This window comes from Schistocerca serialis, chromosome 2 (assembly GCF_023864345.2).
Source record: "Schistocerca serialis cubense isolate TAMUIC-IGC-003099 chromosome 2, iqSchSeri2.2, whole genome shotgun sequence".
Taxonomy (NCBI): Eukaryota; Metazoa; Arthropoda; class Insecta; order Orthoptera; family Acrididae; genus Schistocerca; species Schistocerca serialis.
Genome location: NC_064639.1, coordinates 221,148,119 through 221,163,489, shown reverse-complemented (window position 1 = coordinate 221,163,489; position 15,371 = coordinate 221,148,119).

The following is a 15,371-nucleotide window of genomic DNA, read 5'->3' as shown; positions in this document are numbered from 1 at the left end:
CGTGCCCAGTCAGTTCACATCGGGCATGCCTATGAGACAGTTCCCGGTCTACTCAGAAGTGCGATGGAAAACGTGAACCGTGTTACTACAGGTTTCCCATCAGGTCCAGTGGCCTTTACTCTTTTGAGCGATTTTGTTTCTCTATCCCTCTGTCGTCTATTTCAATATCTTCCATTTTGTCATCTGTGCGACAATCTAGAGAAGGAACTACAGTGCAGTCTTCCTCTGTGAAACAGCTTTGGAAAAAGACATTTAGTATTTCAGCCTTTAGCCTGTCATCCTCTGTTTCAGTACCATTTTGGTCACAGAGTGTCTGGACATTTCATTTTGATCCACCTACCGCTTTGACATAAGACCAAAATTTCTTAGGATTTTCTGCCAAGTCAGTACATAGAACTTTACTTTCAAATTCATTGAACGCCTCTTGCATAGCCCTCCTCACACCACATTTCACTTCGCGTAATATTTGTTTGTCTGCAAGGCTTTGGCTATGTTTATGTCTGCTGTGAAGTTCCCTTTGCTTCTGCAGCAGTTTTCTAACGCGGTTGTTGTACCACGGTGGCTCTTTTCCATCTCTTACAATCTTGCTTGGCACATACTCATCTAACGCATATTGTACAATGGTTTTGAACTTTGTCCACTGATCCTCAACACTATCTGTACTTGAGACAAAACTTTTGTGTTGAGCCGTCAGGTACTCTGTAATCTGCTTTTTGTCACTTTTGCTAAACAGAAAGATCTTCCTGCCTTTTTTAATATTTCTATTTACAGCTGAAATCATCGATGCAGTAACCGCTTTATGATCGCTGATTCCCTGTTCTGTGTTAACTGTTTCAAATAGTTCGGGTCTGTCTGTCACCAGGAGGTCTAATATGTTATCGCCACGAGTCGGTTCTCTGTTTAACTGCTCAAGGTAGTTTTCAAATAAAGCTCATAAAAAAATTTCACTGGATTCTTTGTCCCTGCCACCCGTTATGAACGTTTGAGTCTCCCAGTCTATATCCGGCAAATTAAAATCTCCACGCAGAACTATAACATGGTGGGGAAATCTACACAAAATGTTTTCCAAATTATCCTTCAGGTGCTCAGCCACAACAGCTGCTGAGCCAGGGGGCCTATAGAGACATCCAATTACCACGTCTGAGCCTGCTTTAACCGTGACCTTCACCCAAATTATTTCACATTTCGGATCTCCGTCAATTTCCTTCGATACTATTGCACTTCTTATCACTATAAACACGCCTCCCCCTTCACTGTCCAGCCTCTCTCTGCGGTATACATTCCAATCTGAGTTTAGAATTTCATTACTGTTTACATCTGGTTTCAGCCAACTTTCTGTCCCTAGTACTATGTGGGCATTGTGACCGTTTATTAATGAGAGCAGTTCTGGGACCTTTCTATAGACGCTCCTACAGTTTACTATTAGCAGATTAATATTGTTATTCCCTGTTGCATTTTGCCTACTCCTACCTTGCTGCATCTCAGGAGGCGTCTTGTCGGGCCTAGGGAGGGAATTCTCTAACCTAAAAAACCCACATGTGCACTCCACACGTATGCCGCTACCCTTGTAGCTGCTTCCAGCATGTAGTGCATGCCTGACCTATTCAGGGGGACCCTACATTTCTCCACCCGATAGCGGAGGTTGAGAAATTTGCACTCCAGATCTCCGCAGAATTGTCTGAGCCTCTGGTTTAAGCCTTCTACTCGGCTCCAAACCAGAGGACCGCGATCAGTTCTGGGAACAATACTACAAATAGTTAGCTCAAATTCCACCCTGCAAGCGAGGCTTTCTGCCTTCACCAATTCCGCCAACCGCCTGTACGAACTGAGGATGACCTCTGAACCCAGACGGCAGGAGTCATTGGTGCCGACATGAGCATCTTTGCAATCTGGATCGAGGGTGAGGACATCCTATCTACATTCCTCCAGCACCTCAACAACTTCTCCATTTGCTTCACCTGGTCCTACTCAACACAACAAGCCACCTTCCTAGATGTTGACCTCCACTTTAAAGATGGCCACATCAGTATCTCCATCCATATCAAAGCTAATAACCACTAGCAATACCTCCACTTCGACAGCTGCCACCCCTTCCAGACCAAGAAGTCCCTTCCATACAGTCTAGCCACCCATGGTCATCACATCTGCTGAGATGAGTGATCCCTCTCGAAATATACCGAGGGTCTCACTGAAGCCTTCACAGACTGTAATTATCCTCCCAAACCTGCACAAAAACAAATCTCCCATGCCTTATCTTTCCAGTATCCCACCACCTCCCAGAGTCCCACTGTCTGACCACAGAGGAGCATTCCCCTCATAACTCTGTCACGCCCACGACTGGAGCAACTGATTTACATTCTCCACCAGGGTTTCAACTTCCTCTCATCTTGCCCTGAAATGAGGAATGTCCTGCCCACTATCATTCCCACCCCTCCCACAATGGTATTCTGCCATCCACTAAACCTACACAATGTACTCATCCATCCCTACACAACCCCTGTTCCCAACCTCTTATCTCATGGTACATACCCCTGTACTAGACCTAGATGCAAGGCCTGTCCCATACATTCTCCCACCATGACCTTCTCCACTCTGGTCACAAACATCATCTATCCCACCAAAGGCAAAGCTACCTGTTGTAATGCACCTCTTTCTCCGGGGGACAAATATTAATTATTATCAGTAGTAGTATATTAAGCTACAAATTATCATTTTAAACCTGTGTGGCCTCCCTGGTGTGCCTAGTCGACCACCAGTCCCAGTCATGCTGTTCACTCTAACAACAGAGTACATACAGGGTTAAAGAGATGGGGAAAGATAGGTATCATCACAATTTGAATTTAGAGTAATATAACTTTCTTACCTTTATTGGTCGTTGTTGCACACTCGTCGGCCAGTGATGAATCTTGCCATCCGCTGTTTGTTAAATCAATTTGAGGTCCAGGGTGTGTATTTTGCTGCGTAAGAACTGACACATAGTTAAACTTCCAACTTTTATTTTATAAATGCTGATCATGACGATATTCAATAATTTTCATTGTAACAGGTTTTCCAATACATCATTTCGTTCACTCCATCCTTGACCTGAAACCACGCGTATTACAAGACGTCTCAACATCAACTGCCCATTGTCTCTACACCCGCCAACAACTGGCTCCTGTTCACAGAGCTTACAAACTGTGCAGTACTGCCAACCTTGATTGTATATCAATATTTTACACATTGCACGTATACATATATGAAAAACATAGTATGAAAAATGAAAAGTGTTTATAATATAGTTCTGTGGCAATATACCTCATTATTGTCATAATATTAACAGTTTTGTAACAAAATAATAATATTTCACTTTATGTTTATGTAGTTAAAGTTCACTTGCTCCTTCAAGTTGACTGACGGCACCGCACACCTCGCCAGCCGGACTGGTGGTATCGGTAGTTTCAGTGGTCCATTACATTACACTGTGAAGCCAGTCATGTGATCTACAATCAAAGCTGCAACCACTGTGCTGCATTCTATGTGGGCATGACAACCAACAAGCAGTCTGTCTGCATGAATGGTCACTGACAAACTGTGGCCAAGAAATAAGTGGACCACCCTGTTGCTGAGTGCGCTGCCAAACATGACATCCTTCATTTCAGTGAGTGCTTCACAGCCTGTGCCATATGAATCCTTCCCACCAACACCAGCTTTTCTGAATTGCACAGGTGGGAACTTTGACTGGAGTACATCCTACATTCCTGTAACCCACCTGGCCTCAGCCTTCATTAGGCACTATCCTCACCCATCCAGCCCCTTCCCTATTCCTATTCCAGCACTACACAGCCCTCATTCCACCATTGCACCCAGTCTTTTTACTTCTCTCATTTCCCACTACTCCCCAACCCTCCCCCCCCCCCCCACCCACCCTTTATCTAACATACAGCATTTCACTGTCTGCCACCCTTACCCTACTATCCCTCCCCCTCCCCAACACAGCCTCCTCCTTATCCCGACCGACTTGAGTTGCTGCTCTTATCATGCACTGGTGCTGCTGCTCGCAGTGTGGTTTCACTTGCCTGAGACTACAGTTGTGTGTATGAGTTGTGTTTGCATGAGTGTGTGTGTGTGTGTGTGTGTGTGTGCATGTGTATGTGTGTGTGGGGAGGGGGGGGGGCTATCAATTATTTTTGATGAAGGCCTTACTGGCTGAAAGTTTTATTTGTGACAGTCTTTTTGTTGTGTCTGTCTGTGACTCAGCATCTCAGCTAGATGGTGAGTAGCAGCTTTCCTTTTCATAATATTGTTGCATTTCATCCTGGCTTTTCCATTGTTTTATTTTCTAAAACATCAACTTCTTCAGTCACACTTTTTAGCCCCTCTGACAACTCATTTTTTGTCTCTGAAACTTGATTAGTAAGTTGACCTATCTAATCTTGTACCCTGTCCATTTTACTATTGTTTTCAGTTTGCAAGTCATTTAATTGTCCTTATAGTGAAGTTTGAAAATCATTTACACTTTCATTATTTGTACTAAATTTGTTATAATAATCTGCTCTTATTTGCTTTAGTTTTGCCAAAATTAATTGCAAAAACTTCAGCCTTTACTGTTTCTGTACTCTCTACAATTTCACTCAGCTAAAACATGTCCTGACTGGATCCTGCATCTTCCATTTCTACCTCACCTTTTATTTCATCCCTATTCATTTTGTTAACAAGAGCACAAGTCCACAAACAAATTAACTTCACAAATAGTTTGTTTTTAACTTTCCTTCTTGATATCTCTGGTTGTAGTTGTAAAATCCTCCTCACTTTTGTTAGATCTGGTCCATCAGTATTGGTAGTGCATTGTCACTGTTGGTATAAAGGTCCTTTGTTGGGTAGCATTCAGTACTGCTCCATTTGACCGAAATCTATTCATACCTAAATTTCAAAAATCAATGAAATAAAACAATTTCTGCAACAGACAAAACTTCATGATTAATCAGTTAGTCACAGACAACGCCCACACTTGTAATCTCCCCCTCCTTCCTTCTTCCATCTATTGTCCACCTTAAACAATGCCCAGTCCAAGTAATTAATAAACAAAATCTTTTATGAAGATCTGAGGGGAGAGAAGATTACAATAAACTTTCAAGGTTACTTAACTTGTCATGTTGAAATGGCTCCAATTCCACTTGTCTAGGGATCTGATTACGAAGCTGAAAATCTAACATCAAGTCCTCATGGTTGGTTTGAACTAGATAAATTGGAAGATTGTTGTTGCAGAATTTTTTACATAAATATATTTTCCACTGATTATCTCACATTTTAGTATATCATACAGTTTTTTGATTTTTCATATTAGCAAAGCTGAAACTACATTGTTTACACCTATTATACAAAAATATGTCTAATCACATCAGAGGCAAGCTTATGACTCTCACTCTCTGCAGAAATACTAATATGCCAAAGGGCTTACAATTTTTCTTAAATTAATTCCTACTATTTTTCATACCGTTATTAATTTTGATTATTATTTCATAAATGAATCCAGAAATAAACATAGTAAACTGTACAGGATTGCGTAATTAATGAAATAAATTTTAAGTGTGCAAATAATTCATAATTTCAAATGCTTCTGAAAAAAATAATTTTAGCTGTACATTCAGATTATAACATAGAAACTAAAATATTTTATAAAGTAATTCCTTTTCATAAATTTTAGCTTGAAATATAACATACTGTTTATAAAATTATATGAAAGTTTTCAGAAAAGCAACTGAGATAATACTGACCTGTCCAAAATTTGGAAAATAATACTGGTATCGACAACTACTGTTGAGGAAAAGTAATGTTAGAGGAGGGTGTGCCATTACAGTCCGCCATCATTATTGATTTGAACTGTACATGTTGAAATAATATAAAATTACCCAGCAGTGATACTTACACTTGCATGTCATGGATATTAGTTGCAAAAATGATTTTGACTCTGTGAATGCATTCATCACAAACTTTAATAGTTTAACCACCATATATTGCACAATGAGTGATGGTTTGCAGATGAAAAATGAAAAGATCCCCCCACGGGATTACAGGTGCATGTAATACACCTAACTTATACTTTGTTATTACTATCTGTGTAAGAGTTTTACTTGTATCCTAATGAAGAAATTTTTTTCAATATATCGTATACAGGTCATACATTATGTAATAGTAATCCTATTGTACAACTGTTTCATGTAACCATGTAATGCTGGACTTGGTGAGGCAATCCTGGGTTACAAGGAGAACTAAGCAGACATTTCCCGGTTGATGACCCCTCTATCAGAAATCTGGTCACTGAGATGGGTCCCACAACAGCCAATAATATTGCCTGTGCCTTATAACTGAATGGAACACCTGAAGCTGTCCTTTTGATGTTAATTATTGTATAGCTACCAGTTTTGGTGATTCAGTACACCATCTTCAGGCCTTAACTGATGCTGACAGTGTGAGCTCCAATCATATACATGATCCCATCAGTGGCCAACATCTATGAACTGGTTTCTGTAAATGTTAGGGCAAGGACGGGTGGCAGAGAAACTATGTAAAGCCTGAAATGGACTTGAATCACGAGTCAGATGTTGAAGATGAAGTTGATAAATGCTGATGTTAATTACAGAGGTATGAATGAGAACACCATTTTGTGGAAGAAACATTCTTTATCAAAATACTGCTCTGCTGCTTTCGACATTTAAGCAGTTTTACAGAAGATACATAACTTCCTTCAAAATATTTGCTGTGCTGCAGCTGACATTTCAAAGGTTTTTCTGCTGTTCCTAGTACTTTCTCAAGAGTACGATTTATTGATTTCAGTGTCTGTGCACAAACTTCTTTATCAGATGCATACATAATTATTGCACCACAAACTAATGATTCAGCAGAGAATTGTTTACAACTTTGATTTGTGCACAAAAATTGGCACTTTTGGGTCAGACTTCTAAGATCAGCTGCCCATGCAGCATATGACTAATGCAACTTCTTGTGACTATGGACATATGAGCCTATCTGCGACAACGTACATTTGCTGCTTGTAATGCTTAGAGAGCAAAGCATTGCTTTCTGACAATTATAAACACTCAGGTTTAATGAGATGATGTAACTTTTGTAGGAGGCATATTACTTGGCAGGTTAGTTGACAGCAGAAATGTATACTGTTTAGAAATGTTGATTATATTTCACTACTGGAAGTGGAACTGTAGACATTTGTACTATCAGTCCTAGTCTTCTTCTTCTGGATGAAATGGCATGAATAGTGATGGTGTACACTCATATAGCTTGACATGCTGTGTAAGATAAGCTGCTGCTGTTCCACATTTTGTGTCTGCTGCCTTTTTTGTTTTTCTTGTTGTCATTGTTTTTCTTGTTGTGCCTGCTGTTGCTTTAATATCTGAAGCTGTTGCTGTCACAGATAGTTTCTCAGAAATCTGGTTCCATGATCACTGAACCTACTCTGTTGTTGTAACACACATGCTAAGTTTGAGCCCTCATTGCCAACATTACAGCTTATAAAGGGCAACGAACACTCTTTATTACACAATAAGGATATACACAATTATAACATAGCAGATCACAAAACCAGTCCATGCTGGGTCATTGTAAAGTTATAGACACACACCAAGAGAAGAATTAAGGTAATCTATGGCCGTGATTGTCCATCAGCATCCATATATTCACAATTCAAATAGTTGTCAATGGGAGATTTAGCAAGCAGTCCGATTACATATGCACCGAGATATGCTACAATACAGCACAATATCAAGTGAATTCTTGTTGGGAAGGTGACTGGTTTTATTTTTTGCAAGACATCAGAAGCCAGGCTCATGTAATTGCTTGTGGGCATCTCTTATTGAATACAGGTCAAGATTTTGGTAGCATATATAGCATGTTATTGACATCGATGTCTTACGGCACAGATATAGCAATAATAACTGCTATCAAAAATAGGGAATATGTTATTGGTATATTCCTTGATCTTTATAAGTCATTTGTCTTTGTCAATGTAACAATACTTGCAGAGACATTATGGATCATAGGTATTACAGGCATTGTTTATAATCTGATAATACTTTATCTAACTTAGAGAGAGCAATCTGTACTATTGAAAGCTGCAAGTGGCACACACATGTGTAGTGTTACTGACATGAAATATGAGGACTCCTTCATTTCTTGATCTATGTATACGACATAAAAATGTCATTCCCCAAATTCAAAGAAAATTTTGTATGCTGATGATACATCTTGTTCTAACTAAGAACACAAGGAAACACATGGCCATAAAAGAGATACAGTTTATTGGGTCATGGGATGACGCAAACAAGAATACAGTGAATGTGGTTTACATACCTTGAACACATGAACAACTGAGGGCCCAGAGGCCCATCTATGCCCTTGTAAAGATGCTCTGCACATCAGTTGTTGCTGGTGTAGTGATGCGTGTGCATGGTGGCCTCAATGACAGAGGCTAGCATCAGGGCTGCCTTAGTCGGCCACCTTGAGTAGTTGCTTGCATGCTGTTTGAATGTTGACACACGCTGCACTTGCTATAGTGGCCCAACTTACATCCACTGTGGCTGATAGGCATAGCACCCAGTGAGTTACTAAACTCATCTTTCCTTGCAGGGGAAAGACCAGAGGTTGTCATCCACAGTGTCCATGGTGGGGCCATGGGCCTAGCACCCAGTGAGTTACTAAACTCATCTTTCCTTGCAGGGGGAAAGACCAGAGGTTGTCATTGATGGAGTCCATGGTGGTGCCATGGGCAGTGACCATGATGTGAGAAGTTCCAGATCTTCCACCTGAAATGGTGTGTACGAACAAAAATGGGCTGACTGGCACCACCACTGCCTGCGGTCCCTGGGGTGCCCAGTGGACAGAACCAGCAACATGGAGGTGGGAGCTATCTGCACACCAGAGTCCATGATGAAGGGCATCCACCCAGGAAATGATGACGGCAGACTGAAGAGGAGAGGCTGTGATGTTGTTTTATTTATTTATTTACATGTCAAATTCCATGGTACCATATTGAGGAGCAAATCTCCAAGGTCATGGAATGTGTGAGTACATGAAATTACAACATAAAAGTAATAACAGATAAAAATAATATGTTTATGGACCCAAAAATGTCAAGCTGTAAGTTTCAGTAAATGCAGTCAACAACATAACATAAGAACCAGCTTAATTTTTTCAAGGAACTCCTCAACAGAGTAGAAGGAGTGACCCATCTGCCATTGATGCTGACAAAGACCCACCCAGCAGGGCAAGGAGGCATGATCAGTCCTGCATTACCAGAGGTTGTCGTCCATGATGCTGTGACATGTCAACCATAGCAGTGCCATGGGCAGTGACCACGATGTGAGAATTCTTGATCTGATCCCTGGACCGGTGCATATGGACAAAAGTGAGTGGACAAGGGCACACCTGCTGCTTGCGGTCCCTGTGGTGACCGTGGACAGAACCAGCAACATCGAGGTGGGAGCCATCCGCACATCAGAGTCCATGATGAGGGGCACCTTCCGGGCAAAGATGATAGCAGACTGGTGAGGAGAGGCTGTGTGACCCCACTGATGGCGAGTCCGGGTCAACACAGTGGTGGCACCAGATGTGGCTGCAGGGAGGAAACCTGCCATTGGTGCTGATGAAGACCCATCCAGCAGGGTAGGGGGGCATGACCACTCCTACATGATCCCTGGAGTGGTGAGGGCTGATGAAAAACAAGGCATTGGGCCCACTGTCCAAGGAGATGGCCCTGCAACCATCCTGGGATGCAGCTGGTTCTGGTGGCATGCCACGAGTTGATCTTTGGTCATAACCATGAAGGCACATTGACTGCCCTGGCTGTGGATGACAGCTGGAATTGAGTGAAAGCATTGTCCAAATTCCCTGGCCAAGACTGGTGTGCTAAACATGAATCTCGACAAAACCAGTGCTGCTGGGGGCACCTGCCTGGCAGTAATAGGCTGAGCATTGTCCATGGCTGATAATCATGCAAGAACTTGGTGAAGTTCTTGGCCTCAATTGACATCATTATGTAAGAGTTTAAAAAGTGTGACAGCTTCCTGAGCTGGGAAATGTTCTATGTACTTGGGCATCTGCATCTTAAACGTTTAGGGAAGATGTTCTATCCTACCATTTTGCTGCAGATGGAAGGGAGGCGCCATGACGAGGTGAATGTTATTGTGTGTTCAAAAGTCCTCGAAAAGTTGTGCCATAAACTGAGGACTATTGTCTGAAACCATGGTGCAAGGCAAGCTTTCTCTGAAGAATATCTTCAACAGGACCTTGACAGTCATATCTGCTGTTGCAGAAGGACAATGAATGAATAAGGAAAATGAGGAAAAGCATCAATTGCTAATAACTACAGTGTGTCTAGAAAAGGACCAACGAAGTCAATGTGGACTTCCCAAGGTTGTGTCGGGAGCATAGGGGCCAGCCATGGTTGAAAAAACTGTATGATTCCACCTGCTGGATTGAATACAGTGGCACACCATGACAAGGCACCCCACTTCCTGCTTGACACCTATCAAAAATACATGGTGACGTACCAACAATTTTGTGTGTAAGATCCTCCTGTGACCATGATGGAACAAGTGGAGGATCTCCTGCTGCAGAGCCACTGAAAACACAACTCATGGAGTAAATCCTTTCATTGACAGATGAATAATGCCATCCATGAGGGAGAGGTGATAGTGACGCACATAAAAATGCTGAAGTAGGCCCCATGCCCAGCCATGCAGATGGTCATGCTACCCATGCTGTATCATGCATACAACCTGATGGATCACCAGATCTATCAGCACAAGAGAGACATATGGGAACTGGTGAGTGTGGTCTAGTCCTTCAACCATGTGGTTCACCTCAGTATCCAGTTGAAAACAAAACAGTTCCTCCTGGTCGAACTAGGGCTCAGGGCCCTTGGGAAGCTAGTACAGGACACCTGCATTTACATCTTATGATGTGGAGCAAAAATGGACCTCATAATTGTAATGGAACAAGAACAGAGCCTAGCTGCAAAGACAAAGAGTGGCTTTGTCTGGTAAAGATGCTGACAGATTAAACAGGAAAACAAAGTACTTTTGGTCAATAATTAAATGAAATTTTGCACCATACAAGAACACTTGATTTTTTTAAGGCATAGACTATAGCAAGAGCCTCTTTTTCCCCATGAGAATAACGTTGCTAAGCCAAGTTGAGTGTTTTTGATGCAGAGGCACTAAGCTGTTCAGAGGCACTACCCCATAATGGGACATGTTCATGGCCAGGAACAGATACTTGCTGTGTTGAAATGTTACAAGACAAAACATGGGATGAAGACTATCCTTAAGCTGCACAAAATTACGCTCACAGGCTGCAGGCCAAACAAAAGGACTTTCTTTCCACAGCAACAGTTGCAAGGGGTAGGCGATAGTATTTGCTTTGGGAATAAGTTTGTTATAGGATGCCACTTTGCTAAGGAATATCCGAAAGTCTTGTAGACTAAGTGGACGGGGCAAAGCTGTAATTGCAATGTGTTGTTCCATGGGGAGCACACCATTCTGGGAAATTTTGTGACCCAAACAAACAATGGAAGAAAGGAAAAAGTGAGACTTAATGAGATTACATTTGAGGCCTGTACCCTGCAGGACAGTACACAAAACATAGATTTTACGTAGGTGATCCTCCATGGTAGCACCTGTTATGACAATGTCACCAATATAGTTAATGCAATGAGGAACAACCATTGTAACCTGTTCTCAAAATGTTGAAAGATGGTAGGTGCACTAGTGACTGCAAACATTAGCCACTGATTTAACTAGAGGCTGAAAGGCATGTTAACTGCAAGCAACTATTTTGATGCCTTGTCCAACAGAATCTGAAGGTAGGTTTCAGCCAAGTCAGTTTCCAAAAAGAATTTGACCTCCAGCCAACTTTGTAAGCAACTCCTCTGGGTGAGGCAGGGAGTAAGTATCTATGACTAACTGTACAATAACAGCAACCTTGAAGCCACCATAGAGCCAAAGCTGACTGGATGGCTTCTTTATTCTCATCAAGGCCACATTCCATTCACTTGAAGAAATCAGTCTAAACACTCCCAGTGACATTAAGCAATCCAGCTCAGTCTCAACCTGGTCATATAAAGCTATCGGCACCAGCCACACCAAAAAAAAAGTGAGGGTTTGAGAGCGATGTGTACTGCGCGTTTGCACAAACTAACCCTGGGGCAAACAGATCAGAAAACTCAGAATACAAGGAATCCAAATCATGATAAGGCACTTGGTCTGGCACCAGATACACTGCATCTGCAATAGGAAAACCAAAAGCAGCAAAGACATCTGACTCGAACAGATTTTCAGTACTCACATTGTTAACTACCAAATGCACACTGGAACAGACAACTGAATTGACAATTGTGGTCAGCCATGAATCTGATGTTTGTTATAGCTTACTAATTGACACTCGATGCTTGCCAATGATGGGGACCCTAGCTTGGCATATGAGACATAACATGTCATACACAGAAGAGATGTTCCATGTCTTTGATACCCATTGGTCAACAAAAGATGTTCATCAGTTAAGGTAGTTAGTAAGCAGAAAGCTCCCCACTTTTGGGAGATTTTTTGATGGTTTATGCAGGTCAACATGGTACTGATCCTGTGCTATTGGTGATGTGGGCTGCAGTTTGGTGCTTTTACCTGCTGGGTGGAGCAGTTTTTTCAGGGGGGCTATGAGGGAAAGACATGGAGCACATGTGACCTTCATGATGTCAAAGAAATCATCACAGCATTGATGTTCATTTTTTATTGCACTATTGTTCTGAGTCTAATGTGAGACTAATGCATGTCAACATATATCTGGAATGTGACACATGTGTAACTGATTTATTAAGAGAAGTTAGACTTCTATGTTATAGGAAATACATCGGGTTCAACTTTTTTCAGTGTGTTACTTCACTGAAACAAGAAAAGTCTCTTTCAGCGTCTTAGATGCAACAGAATGAACTTCATGGAGGAGAAGCTGTATCATGGTTCAAGGGTACTGAATGGCAGGACCCTTGCAGCATTGGTATTGTATCGTTACCATGGAAAAAAGTAAGAGAAGCACAATACCTAGCAAGATATCAAAGTTACGGATAGACTAGTGGGTTGTTTCAGTGGCCTACTCCCAGAACCCCCATTATGGAAATTATGACCATGGAAACATTATGTTTGTTGTAAAGGGACACTGGTATCTCAAATGGAAAGATAACTGAGAAATATCTGCCTTTAGAATAAGGTGTAAATATGCACGGGAAGGAAGTTGACATTACACAAGCATTCTCCAGGCTAGTGTAATGTGGTATGGACTTGGCAGATTAAACTTCATAAATCTGAGTACATTTCTAACATGGTTTAAGGAAGCAAGTATCTGAGGCAAGGAATAGAGAAACACACTTAATTTCAGTTCAGGAAGTAACTCTTTGAATAAATGAATGAATTAAATGATTACTTTAAAATTGTGAATAGTCATGATATGAATACCTCTGCCAAGATCTGGCATAAAAAGGACATGACAGTAAACTCTTGTCACCTGTGTACAGCAAAGAAAGCAAGATAATTAGTTAAGTGTAATACCTCGAGGAACGTACAGAAACATTTGTGCACGTCAGAATACCCATAGCTGAGGGAATATGAGATCATGAAGCTTAGGTAATAAGGATGAAAGGAGAATTCTAAAATGTAATCACACAATTAAAATATCAAAATGATTGAGCAGAGATGAAATTATACTGTGATAAACAAAGACTGCAATACAAAAGAGTAGTTGTATGTCACCAGATCTGAACATAGCTTGGTGTTGGGTAAATTTATGGCAGGAAGTAATTGGTGAAATATGAGCTGAGTTGAGTGAAACATTATGCAGAGTCCCAAAGGCAAATGAAATGCAAACAACCTTAATATTTTGTAAAGTTATAACATTTACAACTGTCTGCAAATTGATGTTTATTGAAAATGTGCTAATCTTTAAGAATTAAGTTTATCTTTCATCACAGTGAGGGAAGTGGCATTTGCTGTTCCTGCTGCCAGAAATGTGTCTGTTCACATCAGCCTGATTGGCATGTTTGTACTGCGGCTGCCCCCCTCCCCACCACCACCAGGGCTGCACACTGTCAACAATGGTGACATCACTCCAATTGTTTCATTGTTGGACCATGGCTCAGGAGACCTTGAACAACTCTTGGACATTCAAAACCACTCCAGCATAGTGTCCTCAAACTAAAGGGCATGTTGAGGCACCTCCTTACTTGGAGCTGCACAAATAATTGCATCTCTGACCATGGTGTCCACATAAGATGCCTGAAAATCAGCCATGCCAAACTGATACTTATCACTGAAGTCATGAAGCTGGGCCACCCAAGCTTGATATGATTACTGTGGCTGTTTGTGAAACTGATAGAATTCAACATGTGCAGTGACCACAAGTGATAGGAGGGCAGCAAGTGACACATCTCAAAAGAATGCTATGCTAATTCTTGCAGAGATGCTAACTGGCACAGTAAGGCAAAGATATGATGCAGTATCCATGATAAGAGATGAGCCTTACAGGTGTCATTGTCAACCACTCGGAATGCCATGAAATGTTGGCAAAGCAGCTTCTCTAACCATCCTGTCTTCCGCAGATTTATCATAGGATAAGAATGGTGGCACATGAACAACCAGTGGCTGAGCTATGTCAGCGTAACCAACAACTATTCCAACATGACTGTATGTGCCTGCTGTTGTTGCAGAAGTGACTGGTATGAAGCAACAAACAGCAAAGAACCACAGACTCCAAAACATGTGAAAATCTGATGCTCATTGTTGCCACTTGTGTTCTAACTATGAGTGGAAGGAAAGGTATGGCTGTAAGACAGATACAATTATTTGGGTCATGGAGTGGCATCAACAAGAATACAGTGACTGTAGTTTACATGTCTCAAACATACTAACAACTGTGTGCCCTTATAAAAGATACTCTCCATGTCAGTTATCACTAGTGTAGTGCTGCATGCACATGATGGACTTGGTGATGGTGGTTGGTGATCTGGTTGCCCCTGGCAGCTGCTGCAGGCACACCATTTGAATGTTGGTGTGCACTACAATTGCTGTAGTGGCCCAACTTACATCCCCTGTGCACAGTAGGTGTAGTAATCAGCAGGTTACTATACATCTAATGTGTTCAAGCACAAAGATTAAGAGCAGTTACAAACTTCTCATCCTGTATGGTAAGCCTCTCCTAACCCACAGTTCTGGGTGACTTTCCCAAAATCTACCCCTCTTCCTAGACCTCTCCAGTCATTTTCCTTCACCCTTCTTCCTTCTCCTTCAACGCTTCTGCCTGAAGAAGGAGCCACTGGCTCCGAAAGCTTGCCAATC